Source organism: Canis lupus, chromosome 13, assembly GCF_003254725.2.
Source record: "Canis lupus dingo isolate Sandy chromosome 13, ASM325472v2, whole genome shotgun sequence".
NCBI lineage: Eukaryota > Metazoa > Chordata > Mammalia > Carnivora > Canidae > Canis > Canis lupus.
This window is the reverse complement of record NC_064255.1, coordinates 34656220-34675132: the sequence shown is the minus strand read 5'-3', so window position 1 is coordinate 34675132 and position 18913 is coordinate 34656220. Positions and strand designations below refer to the sequence as shown.

The 18913-nt window shown below is 47.9% G+C and overlaps 1 long non-coding RNA gene across 1 annotated transcript in view; it reads left to right on the top strand.

The window, feature by feature from the left end:
- LOC112662446 (uncharacterized) overlaps positions 1–18621 on the top strand; it is a 59588-nt gene extending 40967 nt beyond the window's left edge. Inside the window, exons 2-3 of the long non-coding RNA XR_003138540.3 lie at positions 17018–17178; positions 17405–18621. This is a non-coding gene — a long non-coding RNA (uncharacterized LOC112662446). The remainder of the gene's footprint in view (positions 1–17017; positions 17179–17404) is intronic.
- The last annotated feature ends 292 nt before the right edge of the window (positions 18622–18913 follow it).

The window sequence follows — 18913 nt, the reverse complement described above, 5'->3', positions numbered from 1 at the left end:
TCAAGTGAATTACTTTTTGAAAGGCCATTCTGATGTGTTCCCCTCACCACTTCGCATCCCAAAGCCAGGCATGAAGCCTAGAACACGGGTTTTACAGCAGAGTGCATAGAGTGCATTTCTGTACACCAGTTCCCATATTCGACATGACAGCTTGGGGACGGTTACAGTTAGTGCAGCCAACAGTGTATGACACTAGAATGGATAAGCCATAGTAAGTTTATAATGAAATACCATACAGTGGTGGAGAACTGCTACAAATAACATGCAGAAGTTTCAGACAAGGGTGAAAAACCACTATATAGAAATGGAGTCCTGTAGTATATGAAGTTCAAAACCATTTGTGTTTTCACTTCTATCACTTGATAGATCTTGCCTTTGATAAGGATCAGAGGCAGCACAAGGAAAATGTCTGGGCTTGTCAGTAATGACTTCATCTTCCTGGAGCAGTTTCATGCAGGGGGTTCACTTTAACACTTCACCAATGCAGTAGAGTAATATTAGAGGAAAACCACTGGAAAGCACATAGAAGTTCAGGCTCAGTCCAAGCTTTGCAAATTTGCCTCTCAAGGTTTTTGCCCAGTTCCCGGTAATTGGGTCTTTGCAATGGGGCCCTGGAGAAGAACATGGCTGGAGATCCGGACTCCCCCCAGGAACCTGCTGGTTACAATGGAAAACACCTTTGGCTGGGCTGACCTCAAGGAAGTGGGGTGGGGGGGAAAAAAAAAAAAAAAAAAAAAAAAGGAAGTGGGGTGAATTCCTAAGGCTGCCAGAACTATTTTGCAGTGGACTCAGCACTACAGGTTTGTTTCAACAACTTGAAGGAAGACTTGGCCTGTCTTCCTGGAAGAGTGGTCTTGTCTACTAGTTTGCTGAAATCTAGTATTTTTCAGCAGTATTAGGAGCTTGAGAAATTGCTACTAGTTGAAAGAACAGACATCCTATGTGACCACACAGCCGGTCATATTGACGTGATGTGACTCTTTCCTGGACTCTTGTCTGCTTTGGACACTGGTGATGCACCAAGGAGCAACAGTGAGGACTTGTGTTATACCTATCTCCTCAGGCCTTGTGAGCCTGCTTTCTATGGTCCAGAAGGCCCTGCAGGAGGGGACTCCAAGTTGTTGCAACTTCAAGGTCTATTGGAGCTTGGAGTATAGAGAATGCTACCTCCATGGCCCCCATCCCAGTATAGTCAGCAAGTTGCACTCCCCTCTGCTCCTAGTCTGCGCAAGACTAGCTCCTATCCACCATGCTCTTCAATTCTGCTCCTACCTTCACCTCCATCCTCTAGCACAGATTCAAAGATCAGTTTTATGTCTGGAACACACTTCCTTACCTCTTTCTCAGCCCCTTGTTTCATGTGCTTTTAGGTCTTTGAGCTTCTGCTCCTTGCATGGATCATGGTAAGAGTGTGAAGGCAGGTCTGTGTGGACCAAAGCCTGGTCACATACGAAGGAGCTCAAGAGGTTCTCCAACCAAGGCCCCCCCCCCTCAATATATTAGGTTTGAATTTGAAAAAAAGTACTCCATATTCTTAGGGCAGAATATTCAGGGAGATACCATAATAGTGGTTAGGTCATTTGTCTAAGCCCATTAACCATGTACATGAAGAATTAGCCCCAATATTAACTATGGGCTTTGTGGGAGATGTTTGGTCCATGTAGGTCCATTGATGGACAGATGTACCATCTAGTGGTATGTATTCACAGCGAGGGACACTGCATGTGAGGGAAGCAGAGGGCATGTATGGAAGTCTACAGTTCCACTCAAGTCCTGTGAACTAAAACTGCTCAAGGTAAAAAAGGAAAAAAAAAAAAAAAAAAAAAAAAAGCAATGCCCAAACTATACTCCCAGAACCAGGTATTTAGAAGACTGATCAAACTGACAGGCCTTGCAGCATTTTCTAGATTAGTCTCATTCAACCATCATTGATCACTTCAGTAGAGGGTTCTCTGGAGACCATGTTGGAGAAGTGTCTTGGGCCAGGATTGCCTTGAAGTCTAGTAGTAAAGATCATCAACATCTCCAGTTTTGATCAAGGGTAGTGCCCATCCTCTCTACTATCTAGTCATTCAACCAGGTGAAGTCCAGAACTGAAGGCTCCCGCCCTTATGTGCTGTGACCACTTCCTCGATTAGACCCCAGTCCTGTGGCAGGTAGCCAAGCCATCCCCTAGTCTGGCCTATGTACTGGGTACATGGAGTATGAGACTCTAAGGCATCAGATATCTAAGGTGGGAGCTCTTTTGGCGACAAGAGTTGGCTCTTTCTAAAGCAACGTGGTAGTAGTTCTACAGAGACTTTTACCAAGATAGCATTAAGTCTAGTTATCTGATAGTCCCTTGCTAAAGTTAGAAACATGGAGAACGTTTTGTAGGGAGGATGACTGGAAATGCTAAGTTTCAGTAGCAAAGTTGGTACTCAGGAAAGCCCCCTGGGGAACATCTAGGTACCACTGAATGGCTGCTGGCAGTGCCCTTTGACATGTGGAGCTTCACAGTCAGGATGCCAAGGTAGTTCTTTCCTAGCACCAAAAAACCCTGGTTTCTACTCCAATCCTGGGTTTCACATGCTTTTGGGCATCCAGATTTTAAGTAAAATGTAATATAATAGCCAAGAAGCTAGCATATCTCAAAGATGGTCATCCTTTCAGGTCAGTATCAGGAGTACCATTTGCCAAGCTTGTTCATCTGATACAAGTCACCATGGGCTTAAGTTCACACATGGGCCTAGCTTTCAATCCCTTAAGCTCATTCCCAGGATTCTCCATCAGACATGGATTTTGGAGGATTTGTGGAAGGGGTGGGGGGCCTGCTAGGAGATGCCACTGTATTTAGAAACCATGGCGGCAGCACCATTGCCCAATTTATAACCCAACATGAAGGGGACACCAGCTCTCCCTCAGCCCCTTCTAACTTCTGAATAGCTCCTAAACCCCAAGACACCAAGAAAACCACCAGTGCGAGGACAGCAGGAACCTAAAGCAGCATCAGTTTTAGGCTTTCTAAACAAGTGTGGGATGGGGAATTGTGGAGATATAGCTGGTTTAAGGAAGATGGTGAATCACACAGAATCCTCCAAGTTTGGAGCACCTAGGAAATTCTAGTAGGGACCAGTAGTAGTAGGCATTACAACACGCTGAATTGCAGCTCAGAAGAGTGCTACTGGAGGAGAGCGGGGGGTAGAGGGCAGGGAGAGCAAGCACCTAGCTGCTAGTTGAAGCTATGAAGTCCTGAGACCAAACCTAGAGCAGGAGTGATAGGGACCAGCTAAAGAACAGCTTGCAAAGGAGACATGAACGAAATAGCTGGAGACTTGTCAATCCCTGGGCCAGGTGTCAGCTGGGCCAGAGTCCCTTTAGACCTAGATCTGCCAGGGAGATTTGAAGAGGTTGAAGTCCATTTGGGAACATTCAGACCCCAGAAATTTAGGAAGGTCTTGCAAACGTGGTAAGGCACTAGTATTAGCGGGGAAATGGTTTTCAGGATAGAGATTCTGGTTTTGTGATAAGCTCCAGGTCTAGAAGGAGTTGAAATCCCTCCAGAAGATGGTGGGGGTGAAGGGTTAGAGAATCCTAGAAAATAGATGCATTTCTTCAGGGCAGAGAACTTCCAGTGAGTGACAGATCCCTTACAGGCTTTCTACAACTGAGAAGTTACCCTTGAGGGACCAGGAGGACCATGAAGGTATTGGCAGAACAGATATGGGGTCCTGGCAGGACTCCCTGAACTCTCAGGCAACCAAGGGCTATTCATCCAACCCAGAAAACTACCGTTTGGATGCACCAGGCACAGGATGGTTTCCAGGTTCACCATGACCTGTACAATCGGAAGTCTTGTCAGCCACACTGGACACGTTTCTCTAGGCACACTAGTACATGAAGTCCCCAGCGAGCCGCTGGTTTCCTGACCTAGTTCTCTGGAGGCAGAAAAGAACCCGGGAAAATACTATTAAGGAAAGATCCAAGATTTGTCTGGGTCCCTAAGGTAGAAACTACGGCTCACCCAGAGCCCTGAAGACCTCGGCCTTGATAGAGACTATAGCACAGATTCACCTAGATTTCACCTCTGGAGAACAGGGAGGCCCCGGCGTAGAGTGGTGTCCGGTCCTCCATTCACAGGAAACGGCACAGAATTTAGGGTAGGAGGCAGCCAGCCCTGTTCTGCGGCAGTTGTGCTCCAAACCCTTACTTCAGGCAGGTTGCCTAGGAGGATAATCCCTCCATGCTTTTGATCCCCTGAAAGGGATTGCAGATAGGATCTGCTTCTCGATCCTGGAAGAGAGAAAGATACAAATGGAATGTATTAGGAAGACAAGGGCTTGACCTTTGCAGACTGATCTACAAGGTTAGGGCAATAAGGTTTAGACTTTTTGCTTCTCACCACCAGGATTTTTTTTTTTTTTTTTTGAGCTCGAGTGACTGATGGAGATACTGCTTTTGACTTATTCAGGTTGAGCAATTACCTTAATACTCTTCATCCCTTCATTCCTTAAGACCTTAAAGCCACCTGTGGCTCTTAAAAGTCAAGAAGGCTACTTCACCAGCTGTGCTAGGAATGGAGGAATCCGTTAGAATAGGGAGTCAGCTTTGTAGGTTTTTCCTGGTTTTCCCCCAGTTTGGAACTTTTCAATGCAGTCAAGGCTGCACAACTTTGGCAGCAGTACTTCCAAGCCCATGTTAGTGGGACCACCTCCCCTCGGAGGTCCCTAGTGTTGGGGTCTACTCTTGAACTCCATTCTCAGTACAAGCAGATCTTGTGAAGCCATTTATTCCCCCTGACTGCTTGGCCATAGGCAGTTTTTTTTTTCTTGTAGTTTTAAGAACCAGGTACTTAAAACCCAGCCCAAGAATGGAACAGCAGTCTATCTGTACGTTCCTGATCAGCACTTGTGAGGTAACCTGGTTGATGAAAACCTTGCTGCTCACTCCCTCACCCCCCAGAAGAGATCCTGGCCTAAAATCTTTTGTTCTGATTTCCTCACCCCACCTTCCTGCCTAGAAGACCATCCCAATTTTGTACAGATCTTCGGAGCAGCTCTCTACTTGTGTGGAATAGCTGCCTATTCATGAATGGCTTAGTAAAGCCAGTTAGACCACATCTTTTGTTGTTTGCTTTATGTATACAGTGGAATATTCCTCAGCCATCAGAGACGACAAATACCCACCATTTGCTTCGATGTGGATGGAACTGGAGGGTATTATGCCGAGTGAAATAAGTCAATCGGAGAAGGACAAACATTATATGGTATCATTCATTTGGGGAATGAAATCGTGAAAGGGAATAAAGGGGAAAGGAGAAAAAAGTGGGAAATATCAGAAAGGGAGACAACATGAGACACTCCTAACTGAGAAACTAGGGGTGGTAGAAAGGGAGGTGGGCAGGGAGTGGGGGTGACTGGGTGACGAGCATTGAGGGGGCAACTTGATGGGAGGAGCACTGGATGTTATGCTAGATGTTGGCAAATTGAACTCCAATAGAAGACAAAAACCCACCAGAAGCTGGGTGAGTTACTCTTAACTAAAGTCCTCATTTGAGGAAGAGCCACAGCTGGCTCTGGAAGTTAGCTATCAGGATAGAGGGTTTAACAAGATCCCTTCATTTTAAAGCCTGGTCCTGATCACCCTCCATCACAAAAGGTACGCTCATAGTACTACACAGTAGGATACTATGCTCACAAAGAGCCTCATTTTCAGATCTGTCCTGGGATGGCACTGGAGATCTATTGGGCTCAAGTTCGTTTTCTGCTGCCTTGAAAAGCAGCTTCAAGGTATAGTCACCTCCTCCAAAATCCAGCCACAGGGCTAGGCTTTGATGGATACCATGTCATCTGGGACCCAAGCTAAATGCCTGTAGGGATCTATCCATTTAAGTAGATCTTAATTCAAAAGTATCCTCCAAAGCACAGCTGGTACTAATATGGCCACATGCAATATTTGTCAGACTGTCCCCTGACATTAGACCTTAGGGCTATAGTAGAAAGGCCAGCTAGAAGTCAGAGCTCTGGACCCTGATATTAGGGAAAATGCTTTGAGTGTGGTTACTCAGTGGAAGCACCCAGGATTCAGAGCTCCTGTTTTTTAAGCAGGCAGTTGCCTACTGGGCATACACGCTGGTCACATTTAACTCCACGTTCAATTTAGTCCACACTTAGAGCTTCATACCACTGTCTTATCTGTGGTGCATGTTATGGGAATACTAAATTCTCAGGTCAGGAATCTGAGAGCTCCCCACTTCCCCTCTTCACAAGTAGCAGAGGTAGGGGGCGAGTGTGGTGTCTTGATATAGACTACAGAACCTGGTTCCTTAGCTTGTGTCTAAATCTGGTCAAGGTCATTAGGCACGGACCAAGACCGACCGCAGGATTTGGTAGTGTACAGCTGATAGCCACCCCAACTTCCACAGCTCTCCCAGGGGACTTTAGGATTGGCTAGGACAAACCCTGTAAGACCTGGAAGTTCAGGGATCCTTACTTGGCTTTAAACTTCATTGCCAATCTCCAACCACACCTGTCAGGAAGAACAGGGATGCTCCTATCTGGAGGCTTTTCAATAGGCCCTTGCCTTCTTAGGAAGGCTTTTTTTTTAGAAATAGGTTTATTCATGAGAAACAGAGGCAGAGACAAGTAGAGGGAGAAGCAGGCTCCCTGCAAGGAGCCTGATGCAGGGCTCAATCCCTGGATCTGGGACACAGGATCACGCCCAGAGCTGAAGGCAGATACCCAACTACTGAGCCACCCAGTCACCCCCTAATGGAGCCTCTGTCTCGCAGAAAGTAGACCAGAAGTTGCTAACCTTTTCTGCAACCAGCTGTTCACTTTATTGCTGCAGTATAGTCCCAGCCCAGGGTACAACACTGGGTATTTGGGCCAACATTTGCTAGTTTTTACCACTTGAATTCAGTAAAGACTTTCCCCTTTACAAAGTGAATTCTTATTAGATACTAGGCTACACTCAAGCCCAGAACTGTAGAGCCAGAGGAACAGTTCTTGGGAGTCCCTGAAGGTTTTCAAACAGCAGTTAAAGAAAACTCAAGACCAGACAAACCACGGGTAAGGAAAGCAGAAACAAGGGAGCCTGAAACTTCAGGCAAACCCAATCCATGGAGATCTGAGCACATCTAAAGGGCTACCCTGAGTGCAAACTTGCTCAGTCCAGTCTACTCTGCTCCTGTTTGGAGGCCTTCTAAACTTTGCCAGGAGTATAGTCTAGCTGTGATTCATTCATCTGGAGCCCGACCAGATGGATTCATCTTAGAAGCAACCACTATTCTGAAACTGAGTATAGTTCAGGGCAGATCCCCATGTCAGAGGCCCTCAACAAAACCCTGTGTCTAGGAGAGCTGGTTTTGTACTCTAGGATCTGGAAAGTACTCAGTTGGGATTTTCAGAGTATTCTTATGGACCCAATGCTCAAGTATTTTGAGAAGCTCCCCACACCCCCTCTTGGGAGGAGACGGCACAAGCTGCTCTACATCTGAGCCTGTACAAGCGTACCTTGGGTCCTTGCACTTTTAAGAAAAAAGTTTGTGGCAACCCTGCACTGAGTAAGTTTATCTGTGCCATTTCCACTCCCCTCCTGTACCATTTGTCTCTGTAGCACATTTTGATAGTTCATGAGATTTCAGAGTTATGATCTGTGATCAGTGACCTTTGAGATTACAATTATGGTTTCAGGTCCCCATGAACCACAACCATAGGATCGGAAACTGATAGGGGTGTTCTGACTGGTCCACCCACCTGGTACTCTCGTCTCTTGTCTGTTCAAGCCTCCCTGAGACCAGATTAAGCCAGTTAATCTACAGTGATTTCAGAGATAGAATTCTTCCTTCCACTTGAACACTTCAAGTAAAAAAAACAAGCTTAGTGGAGAAGGTACACTGAATGCCGATAGGCCAAAATCTGGACCTTGTGACAGTTATACAAGTTGTGAATGCAAAGGAAAAGTTCTTGAAGTTGGTACTTCACCAGGGACCACAGGAAGGTTAAAGCCAGCGGCCTTATTGCAGACATGGATATAAAGTTCGAGTGATCGAGCTAGAGGGTCAAGTCTGGCTCAAAATTCCCTCAAACTAAAGCTTAATCCAGAGCAAGGCCAACTCTCCAGTTTTGTGTGAGTGGAGGGACGCGGGGATGCTCAAGTTTGAGGCCGGCAGAGGTCCGTTCTTGAGGTTCAAGAAGTGGTCTCCATAATAGAAGCACAAGTTGATACAGCAAGTTCTCTAGAAGATCTAGCTAAGATAGTGAAGATTTTCACTATAGCAAGAACAGCCTTGTATCGTAGGACGCCATCTAGGGACTTCTAGTAGATTGAGGTTTGGGGCCAGGAGTTCTGAGAAACAAGCTGTTACTCTTGTTAGGGGCAAATGCAGCTGGTGACTAGATTGAAGCCGGTGTTCCTTGGCCATTCCGAAAGTCCCAGGGCCCTTAGGAATTACGCTAAATTGACCTTGCCTGTGCTCCAACAATGGAGCAACAAAGCCTGGATGGCCGTTAACATGGCTTAGAGTATTTCAAGCTTACTGTTGAGACCTGCTACTCAAAAGATCCTTTTCTAGTTAACTGCTCATTGACAATGCATCTGGTCACTTAAGAGCTGAGGGGGGGCCTACAGAGAGATCGAGGTGTTCACGCTGGCTAACAACCTCTATTCTGCAGCCTACAATTGGGGAGTACTTCTGACTTAAGTCCTCTTAGGAAACAGTTTGTAGACAGGGAGCCTGCAGGTGGATCTGGGCAGAGGAAGTTGAAAACCTGGGAAAGGATTCACGGTTCCAGAGGCCATTAACATTCAGGATTCATGGGAAGAGGTCAAAATATCAACAGGAACAAGAGTTCAGAAGTGGATCCAACCCCCATGGATGATTGAGGGGCTCAGGACATCCGTGGAGGAAGTCCCTTCAGATGTGGTAGAGGCAGAATTAGAAATGGAGCCCGAACATGGGACCACACGGCCATGATCTCGTGCTAGAACTAGTGGAGTAGATGCTGCTCGGGGAGGAGTGAAGAACATGGTTTTTGAGATGGAATCTACTCCTGGCGAGGATGCTGTGAAGACTGTTGAAGTGACAGTTTGAACTCTTCCATAAGCCTACTTGATAAGGTAATAGCAGGGTTCAAGAGGACTAACTTCAGTTTTGGAAGTTCTGTGGGTAAAATACTGTGGAACAGCAGCGCATAGCCACAGAGAAATCGTGTGGGAGGAGAGTCCGTTCATGCAGCTGAGTTCATTGTTGTCCCAAAAACTTGCCACAGCCCCCTTCGCCCCAGCAGCCGCCACTCAATCAGTCGGCATCTGTCAGCACTGGGGCAGACACTGCACCAGCAGAAATACGGACCAGCTGAAGGTTCAGGGGACAGCATTTTGGGGAGATTTAGTTCAGGCATTTTAGGAAAAGTATCGTACACTTAGTAGGCTACAGTGTAGTATAAACGTAGCTCTTACGTGCTCTAGGCAACCAAGAGGTTCATTTAGCTGCTTTATTGTGGTCTGGAAGAAACCATGGTTATCTGAGGCATGCCTGTCTGAACAGACTTTTCATCTAGGATTACAAGTCGTAGCTCACTGGAGACTAAGGGGGCTGTACGGCAGGCACCTAGAGCCTCTCAAGGCCCACCACAGAGGCCACCTGCCCTTTATAGGGTGGCATCTAGAGCCCCAGCACAGATCTCAGGGGACAGCGTGCAAGTTGCCAGAGAAGTTCACCTCCCAGCTGCACAGGACTTCAGGGAGCAGCCTCAACACCTATACTTTACATGCACTTGATTGTTGCATGAGTGGAGGGTGTAGTATGGCTGAGAAGATCCTTAGGATTGGATCTTAAGGATCCATCTAAGATGGATACATAGAGACTAGAACCGAGCACCTTCTACTCCACATTTCCGAAGGCAAGGTTAAGGCCAAACCACAAAGGCGCTTAGGGGCTTAGCTTTGCAGTAGTCTTCATGGTGTTCCTCTAGGGAGGATCCTAAGCGGTGACCCACCCACTTCATACTGTTTGAGAAGGATTACTTCGGCATGAAGCTAAGGACCACTTTTCTGCACAATGATGGGTGGGGGTAACGGCAGCTTGGACACTATAGTAGGACACTGGGCTGGGAGCAAGGCAGGAGAATCCATAGTGGCTTCCTCTAAGCTCATGAGTGGGACTGCGGCATTCTCTGCACAAGGGGGACCTAAAGGCCTAGCAATATTTATAATAGGACAGCAAAGCTAGACAACGCTCCATGCAATTTCACTCACTGAGCTACAGTCTTACAAAGGCTTCCGCATCCTCTGCATTTCCCCGTTTCCCACAAGGAACGCCAACATCACCTGCATTTAGAACGAGCCTCATCTGCTGGCCGTTTGTGGCGGTGTTGGGGGCTGCCTTACACAATCCAGCTAGCATGCCACTTCCAGCTGGAGGCCCACGCCAGTACCCACAGAAGTGTTGCAGCTAGTGCCCGGACTTTGGGCACACTCCATGTTGAAGTGGGGTCTGTGAAGACCTCAAGAGCTAGCTAGTCCCTATTCCTTGTTTCACAGGTGAGGGCAGCAGCACCAAAGCAAACAAGAAAGCTCAGCTTCACAGGCATAGGAAGGAGTCAGGCTACAACTAGATTCAGGTGGTTCCCAACATCATGAAACAAGATCTAATGAATTGATTAGAACTGGGCCCAAATGCCTTTTCAAACAGGGACTTGTGCTTTGAGAAAGCCCCAGCTGATAAGACTTTCCCTCCCTCCCGAGGTGAGGATTAGGAGTTCTGTAGGAGAGAGTAAGTGTACAAACAGGTCACTAGAAAAGACAGGAACTAGGATCAGGTCACTTCATCCTTAGGGATTGAAACCTGACTAGAGAAGCAGAACTAGCAAGGAATGTTGAACCCCTGCCAGGTTAAATGGGGAGGGGGGGGAAAGCTTTGGTTTATTTAGTTCTAACGAACTAGTAGCCAGATAACCCTTCAGGGAGAGGAGCAGAGGTCCCTATCCCTCACGAGTTAGAGGTGGCCTTAAGGTTTTCTGGAGGACAGTTACAGCCCATAATGGCCCCCGGCACACACCCCCCCCCCATCATTGCAGGACTGATCCTTGACAACATTAACAAGATTTGAGGAAGAGCCTATTTTAGTCACAGCCCAGAAAAGGAACCAGCTTCCTGAAGCTCAAAGATCTTTGCCTGTCTCCATTCTGCTGAGCACCTCCTTAACCTGGTGCCGTGTGGAGCCAGCATGCAAAGGGGTTGAGGGCTTTATCATCACAAATGCAGATTTAAGAAGCCACCTAGACCTCCAGGACCACAGAAGTAGATGAAGCATCTAGAAGACAATGCCTAGTGCCCAGGGCAGCCAGTCCCGGTGCTGGGGAGGGAAGATGCCTGCTGCTCGTGGGTTGGGAGCTCAGGTTCACCTGCTCCACCATCACTAGCGCTTTGTTCTGACCTAGTTAATAATTCCGCTCATGAACGACAGGCACGGATAGCTGCAGACTGCTGTACCGCAGACTCCAGGCTTCCCAACTTCTGACTCAGAGGCTTTGTGAGGCCCTGCCTATGGTTCGCCCACCAACATCGGCTTCCGCGTACCGGGGGTTGCTTTTGAAAGGCTGCTTTAGCATTCCCTCCCAGGCTGGGCCATTAGGGACCCAGCAGGCTCCTTCCCACCCTGTTCTGCTGGGTGAAAGAGAATTTGCCTTAGCCCAGGAGCCAAGGAATTGCTCCTACTATTTTCTTTAGAAAAGGAAAGGTCTTAGAGCAAAGGAGGCCTCAGACATGCGGGTGGAGGTGCGTTCGGACAGGTTTATTGCAGGCTGGAACCTCCTTAGGCTTCAGCAGAGTGAAAGAGAGCAAGAGAAGACAGGAGCTTTCTCAGGAGGAAGGAACCCAGAGAAAGAGCCGACCTTGCCAGCTTGAAAACAAAGGCCCAGCAACCCCCCACCACCACCACCACCACCTCCCTCGTGTCAGAGAGCTCCAGCAGCCTGGCTAGGACCACCAGGATCTGACCGCTCAGGGCTGGACCAACAGCTCACACCAGCCAAGATACCCATGGGAGGGAGGAGGCCGCAACCTGCCTCTTTATAGGTCTGCCTTCTCCCCACCCCCGCTATTAGCTGGAAGGACAGCCACCTGTGCCAGCAGCCTCTCACCTGCTCTGCCCCCACCAACCTCCTGTTGGGTTTTGGGGGCTAATGAGGGGCAGCTGGGGTCTTCAGGGTCAGAGACGTGAACACTGTTAAAGCAGGCGGAGAGACTTGGCAACAGTTCTCTGCAGCTCAGCAGCTTACTGTGAACGAGGAAACCACTCTTGGGAGGTCCTCCCTGGCCCCGGGGACAGCCATCGGCGGGGCAGGGGTGGGGTGGATTTTCCTTGGAGAGCTGAGGGTTCAGGTAGGGCACCCAACACATCCCTGTCTGCCTGTGACTGTCCCACTTTTACCACTGGAAGTTCTGTGTGTCCTGGGAGATCTCCTAACCTGGGCAAATTGGGGGTTGGTCATCCTTTTTTTTTTTTAATATATATATTTATATTTTTTATTGAAGTTCAATTTGCCAACATACAGTCTAATGCCCAGTGCTCATCTTGTCAAGTAGTCATCCCTGCAGAGGAAGGTACAGTGACTTTCCAGGGTCTGGCCTCCCGTGGCTGGTAGGGCTTGGGCTGGGAGCTGTAAGGGAGGGAACACTTTGCTTTATTTAAACGCCCTTGAGTGTTTCTAAACCACTTAGATTTACAAATCACCCTAGACATATTCCAACTCTGCCTATTTAAAGACCCGAAGCATTTCCTATTACTCTTAATTCAAATTGTTTTAATTTGGGGGTAGAAAGGCTAAGAGTTTTGTGAGATTTGTTAAATGTGTACCTCTGTGTCTTAATTATGAACAAGCTCACCAGTTAGGCCCACGGAAACTTTTTTTAGAAGTCTGATTACCTCCTATTTAATGAGTTAAATGTCAGGTTTTTACTGTTAGGACCCCTTAAAAGATGGCAGGTAGTTCCAAAGGTGAAAACCTACAAACAGAATGTATGATTATAGTTAAGAATTTGGAATCCAATCACTCTATGGTGGTTGTAGGTTTATCTCATTGTATTTATCCTCAGGACTGGTCAGCGCAATGAGTTCAGTGGATTACACGGTTTGGGGTTCGGTTGCCAGTTTTGATGTGAGATCGAAGCTTGAAATTATTTCATTTGTGATGCTTTAATTGATACATGTGTTGATGATTTTCGCTAACACATTTTAAAGTTAATATGTAGACATGTGGCAAATTGTCTATATGTAGTTTAAATAAAAATATTTCAGTATAAATAGCATAAGGTGTTTGTATACCTTTAGTCTACACCCTTGGGGCCTCTAGGTAACTGCAGTCACTTAACAAGATTCTAATCTCTAGAGAGGACCACCAAGCTCTTTAAATGCCTTCATCTGTTTCTAAGGGACATTAGAAGTAACTTCAGCACCGTGAGCAATGGCTAAGCCACGTGGCCGGCTTGAAATACTATGTGGATGCCACTGCCGTTGGAGGAACAGGGTCTAAGGACCTCAGGACCGAGTGGCCCATCAGCCCAGCATCTTCCCTGCCCCCTGTGTGGAGAGCAAATTGCGGGGCTAGGTTCTCCTTCCTCAGCCTCTCTGCTTTTAAGGAGGTCTCAAATCCCCTGAAGAGATGAAAGGCTTGGCCCATCCTGCCTTCAAGATACTGCATTTGCTCAGTGAAAATTACACGCCGTTTTTGCAATGCTCGGGGACAAAGTGTAGGGAACTCTCTGAACTTGCAAAAATAGAGTATAGGGCTGCTTGGTGCTGATTGCTAATGCACGCGTGTGTGCTTTGTCAGAATGGGCTCTGAGCCTCATCCTTGTGACACTATTGGGTGTGGGTTGTGAGCGATGGGACGTACATCCCACCTTTCGCTATTGCCTGATTATTCATTCAGAAACAACAATAAGTAGCTGGCTATCGTGGACTAATCAGATTGCTTGGAGTCATTTCGCAACAGCATTTTCAAAGTCCTGTTCCCCTTCCCCACACATGTGGATGCTCTACGCATTTGCAAAAGAGATGCTTTCTGCAGATGGTTCCTTGTGCCTAGGGCTCAGGGTGATTTAATTCCAGCATTTGCAGAATGAACGAATGGTGCTGTGCCCAGCGGTGTCTGGTTAGGGCAGCTCCCTGTCTGTAAACTCCTATCCCACACATTGGTTGAGCACCTCTTGTGTGCTGGCAGAGGATAGTCCCACTGTGAATAGAAGTGGGTCTGATCAACGAAAATCTCCATGCTCATGGAACTGCCAGTTCAGTGGGAAGAGGTAGACAATAAGCAATGATTTATTTTCTTGCTTGTCTGATGGAGACGGTGCTGCAGAGCAGGTCAGCGGGGGTGTGGCAGGGGTGCATGGTGCAATTTAAAATCGGGTCAAATGTAGAATTATGCGATGGTGGAAGGAGGGCCTGCATCTATTTAGGGGAGAATCATTTAATGGAGGAGGAACTATTGGTGCAAAGGTCCTGGGGTTGGACCCTGCCTGGTTCAAGAAAGAGCCCTGCAGCCAGTTTCTGTACAGAGCTGAAGGGAAGCAATTAGGGAGCGTGGCAAGAGAGGTTATTGCCAGGGGGCCTGGGCCCTTACAAGCCTTTGTCAGGACTTTGGCTTTTCCTTTACGGTGATGGAAAGCCCTAGAAGGGTTTGAGTGACATTTACATTCTTAGACGACAAAAGGCATTTTGAGCATGTGTGAGGTCCCCCAATCAGCAGAATCAGCTAAACCTGGGAGGTTCATAGAAGGGCATATGCACAGACCTCATCCCCGATCTCCCGAATCAGGGACAACCTGCTTTCACCGAGCCCCCCCAAGGGAGGAGACAAAATACAGCACGCCCAGGTAAATTTGAATATGTTTGATAAACAATGAATAATTTTTTATGTAACTATGTCCTCTGCAATGTTGCACACTTATACGAAGAAAGTACTTATTTATCTGAAATTCAAATTTACCCGAGTGGCCTATATTTTTATTTGCTAAACCTGGCAACCCTCCCTCAGATGATTCTGATGCATGCTGATGTCTGAAAAGCACTGTTCTAGAAGCTGTAGCTGACCCACCCCAGGTGCCCTCCGCCTGGGTGGCAGGGTGTCTCCCACCCAGTGAGTGCTGATGGCTGAGGGCCCTTGGCTGCCACCTTCTGTGGGGCATCGCCCCATGGTTGACCAGATCTACACTTGGTCCCTAGCACATGACCAAGACCGCTCTTGTGTCGAGGGCTGATGGCTCTGTTCATGGCTTATTCTTCAGTCCTCCCTGCCGTGGGTCAAGCTAAGGCCAGACTTCACTGAGACCCCATCCTGGCTCTGCTCTGTCTCCTTGCTTATTCTGTGTCCCCTACTTCCCTACGGATTTTTTTTCCCCCTGAGAGAACTCCTTCAGTATTTTGTGAACATCCAAATCCCTTTTGGATTTGGGGGCCATGCCTGAGCTCAAGGGTCACTCTGTCTGCTACTTCGAGGATAGCCTCTTGAAGCAAGTGTGAAGCAGGGAGATGTTGATGTTAACTAACATCTTATTGCACAATCCGGTGGTCTAGAAGTGTGCTGGCAGCAGAGGGGTCAGGTTTGGGGTAAGTTTGCAGGTACAGTCAACTGGACCTGCTGGTGAGTTGGAAGGAGGATGAGAGAAAGACGCCAAGGTGACTCCAGGGATTTTGCCACTTACCACTTCCCCAAGGTGGGTAAGATCAGGAGCGGGGATTTCTGGGAGGAAAGATCCAGATTTTAGCTTTTTTTTTTTTTTTCTTTTACATGGCAAGTTTCAAATACCTTCAGCCCAGGCGAGCAGGTGTATTGAGTCAGATGGGATCACCGGGTTGAGGCCAGGAGAATTTGAGCATTTTCAGTGGGCAAACAGCCATGAATGCCAGCCATATTGTGGGTCAAGGTCACCCATGGCGAAGGGAGGAGGTGTGGTTAGGGAAGTCCAAATCGAGAAGGTGATAACAGATGAAAGGACACGGAAGAGGAGCTGAGAAGGAGGCAGGAGGATAAACCAGGGAAGTGCGCACTCGTGCTGGATGGCAGGTGAAGCAGCTTTGTCTGACGAAGAGAAGAGTCTGGGTAGGTGGCTTCTTACTGTGTGGAGACCACACGTGCTGAAGTCGGCTCGCTCCACCATGTGCACTAGGATGCACTGCCCACCTGCAGGCTTGCACCACCCTCAGTCTCACACACTACTCATGCACTCACATGCTCTCACATCCACATACCACACTACACACACCGTTTACACACTCATGCCCTCATGCCACTTACTCATGCTCTCACATATGGTATATCCTTACACTCACATGCTCTCACACACCATAATTACATTCTCCCCACTTACTCATGCTTTCACTCACCCACATACCACACTACACACTCACATACTGCCTACACACTCACACCCTCATATGCCACACACTCATGTTCTCACCACAGTTACGCATGCTTTCACATTTGGCCACATTACACACACTGCTTACATGCTCACACATTATATACATTGTCTCACACACACACACACATTTCTCACACTCTCAATGCTGATGCCCATGCCATGCCCAAGAGCACCTCCTCAGGTGGCAGTGGCAGAGGAGGAGCAGTAACAGGACATCTGGGGGAGAGAGGAGAAAAGGGATGGGGGGCTAGAGGGGGATTGAGTTTTGGAGATGCTCTGCTGCTGCCTTGAAGACCAAGGAAGGAGCCACAAGCCGAGAAATGCCAATGGCTTCCCAAATCTGAAAGAGACAAGGACATGGACTTGACCCTAAAGCCTCCCAAGGGAGGACAGCAGGTGGATCAGTCTGAGAAGAAATTTGCTGTCAGAAGTGCAGATTAGAGTGTTGGGGCCAGGAGCCAAGGAAGGCAGGTGCCTTGGAAAGCTGATAAAGGCAAGGGAGCCCCCAGAAGGAAGGCAGCCTGCCCACACCACAATTCCAGCCCCCAGAGGGTACTAACGGGATTTCTGACCCCCCAGAACTGTAGGAGCATAATTTTGTCTTAAGGAACTAAATTTGGAGTTGTTACAATAACAAAAGGAAGCTGATCCAGGAGGAACAAGATGCATCTCAGAATGTCTTCTCCATCTGAGGGGAAAATGGAACAGGTGCCCCGAGTCGGGGCGTGAGGCCCATCTCCTGCTCTGCTCCACTGGCTCTGTTCAGAGGTGAGGGCCTCTCCACCGTCTCTAACTGGAGGTACTGCTCCTCCGTGCACGGGCGGGTTGGCAATCTGCCTGAGCCAGGAGCTGTCCTGGACTTTCCCTCCGGAGAGGGCATGAACGTGGTTTGCTTTGTTGTCTTACAAGGTTGGGCCCCAGCTTCTAAGTGGATGCCCTTTGGTGGCTGTTTGATGATTCCCTGTGCTCATAACATAAATTATTTCTGCTTCAGGTATTGCAAAGTTGCACTGCTTCACCTCTGAGGAATTCAGCCTTGGAAAAATAGCCAGAATGCTAATTATCGCCAATTTCTGAGGAGGATTGTCTGTAAAATAACCCAAGAAGACTTTGCCTTCATTAACACATTGTTTCCTCAAGTTTCCAGAGCTCCATAGCATGCAGAGGAATGTGTTTAGGGGCAGATCCGTTTCCTCACTGGTACATGTCTACAGTGATAAAGCGCCCAACGTGGAGCCCACGAGGATTCGGGACACGATGGAAATCCTGCAAATGGCAAGGAAGTCAAGATGGTACCCAAGAGGATCTAGGCTGGAATTCTGCATCCATAAGACCCACCAGTTTGGGGCCTGTGTGTGTTTCCCTTGTCTCTAAGTCAGACTTTTCTCCTCTACAAGGGAGGGATACTGAGTCTCTGAGCACCTCTGCACACTTGTGCAAGGGCAGCAGTGGCATGTGCTGGGCAGCCCTTCCTGTAAGAGGGACTCTGTCTGCGGTCAGCATCCAGCCTCTGCACCTTTAGGACCTGCTTCCCAAACTGTTCCCAATGAAACTGAGCAGGATGGGGAAGCCAGAGCTAACATGTTTCTTGTCCCACGCAGACTGGGTGCTCTGGGTCTGTTGATGGCCCCAGTGAGCCTTTCCCGGAGCCACATGGTGGTGTCTTTCTAGCCAGTGTCCTTTCCTTCCCTGTCTCCTTCCACAGACGTCAGCCTGTACTGCAGTTCGAAAGCCCCACACACTTGCGGGGGGTCCCTCTGCCATCATCCCTCACAGACACTCCCCCTAGAAACCCTGCACATTCCTTCTTAGTGTCTTCTTCCTAGAGACCAGGCCAGCCACACCTGCATGTGGAAGAGTGCATATTTCATCGGCATACAAATCATGAAACTTCATCAGGAGAACGCACCCAGGTCAGCAGCATACAGATTAAGCGAAAGGCCTTATAGTGCCAGGCAAGTCCCCTTGCATCTCTGGACAGTTTCTACCCCCACCCAAGATTAACTGTCATCCTGACAGTTATTTGCATAATCGTGATACTAAAGCCTAAGAAAGAAATTACAAGAAAGAAAAAAAGCAACTAGAAGCCAGTCTCATGAAAATAGATGCAGACTCCTTAACAAATATTAGCAGATTGAATCCAGCCATGTAGCCCTTTTTTTTTTTATAGCCAATAATACATCTGGAAGCTTGGCATCTCTTGGAACTATTCTCCCATTATAAATAAAATTTGAAAACTTTGCCTTGGACTTGGAGCACTCTCACCAGAGATCTGTGATGGTTGTGATAGCTTCTTGGCTCGTCACCTTGGCCGGGCTGAACAAGTCACCGATCATTCCGTAGAGCACTATTCTAGATGCTGCAGTGAAGGGGTTCTACAGTGTGGCTGAAATCCATTATCAGCTGCCTTTAAATTGGGGGGATTATCTTGAATGGGCCTGACTTAATCAGGGAAGGTCTTAAAAGAATGCTTACACTTTTCCTGGGGGGAGGGAGGGAGGCT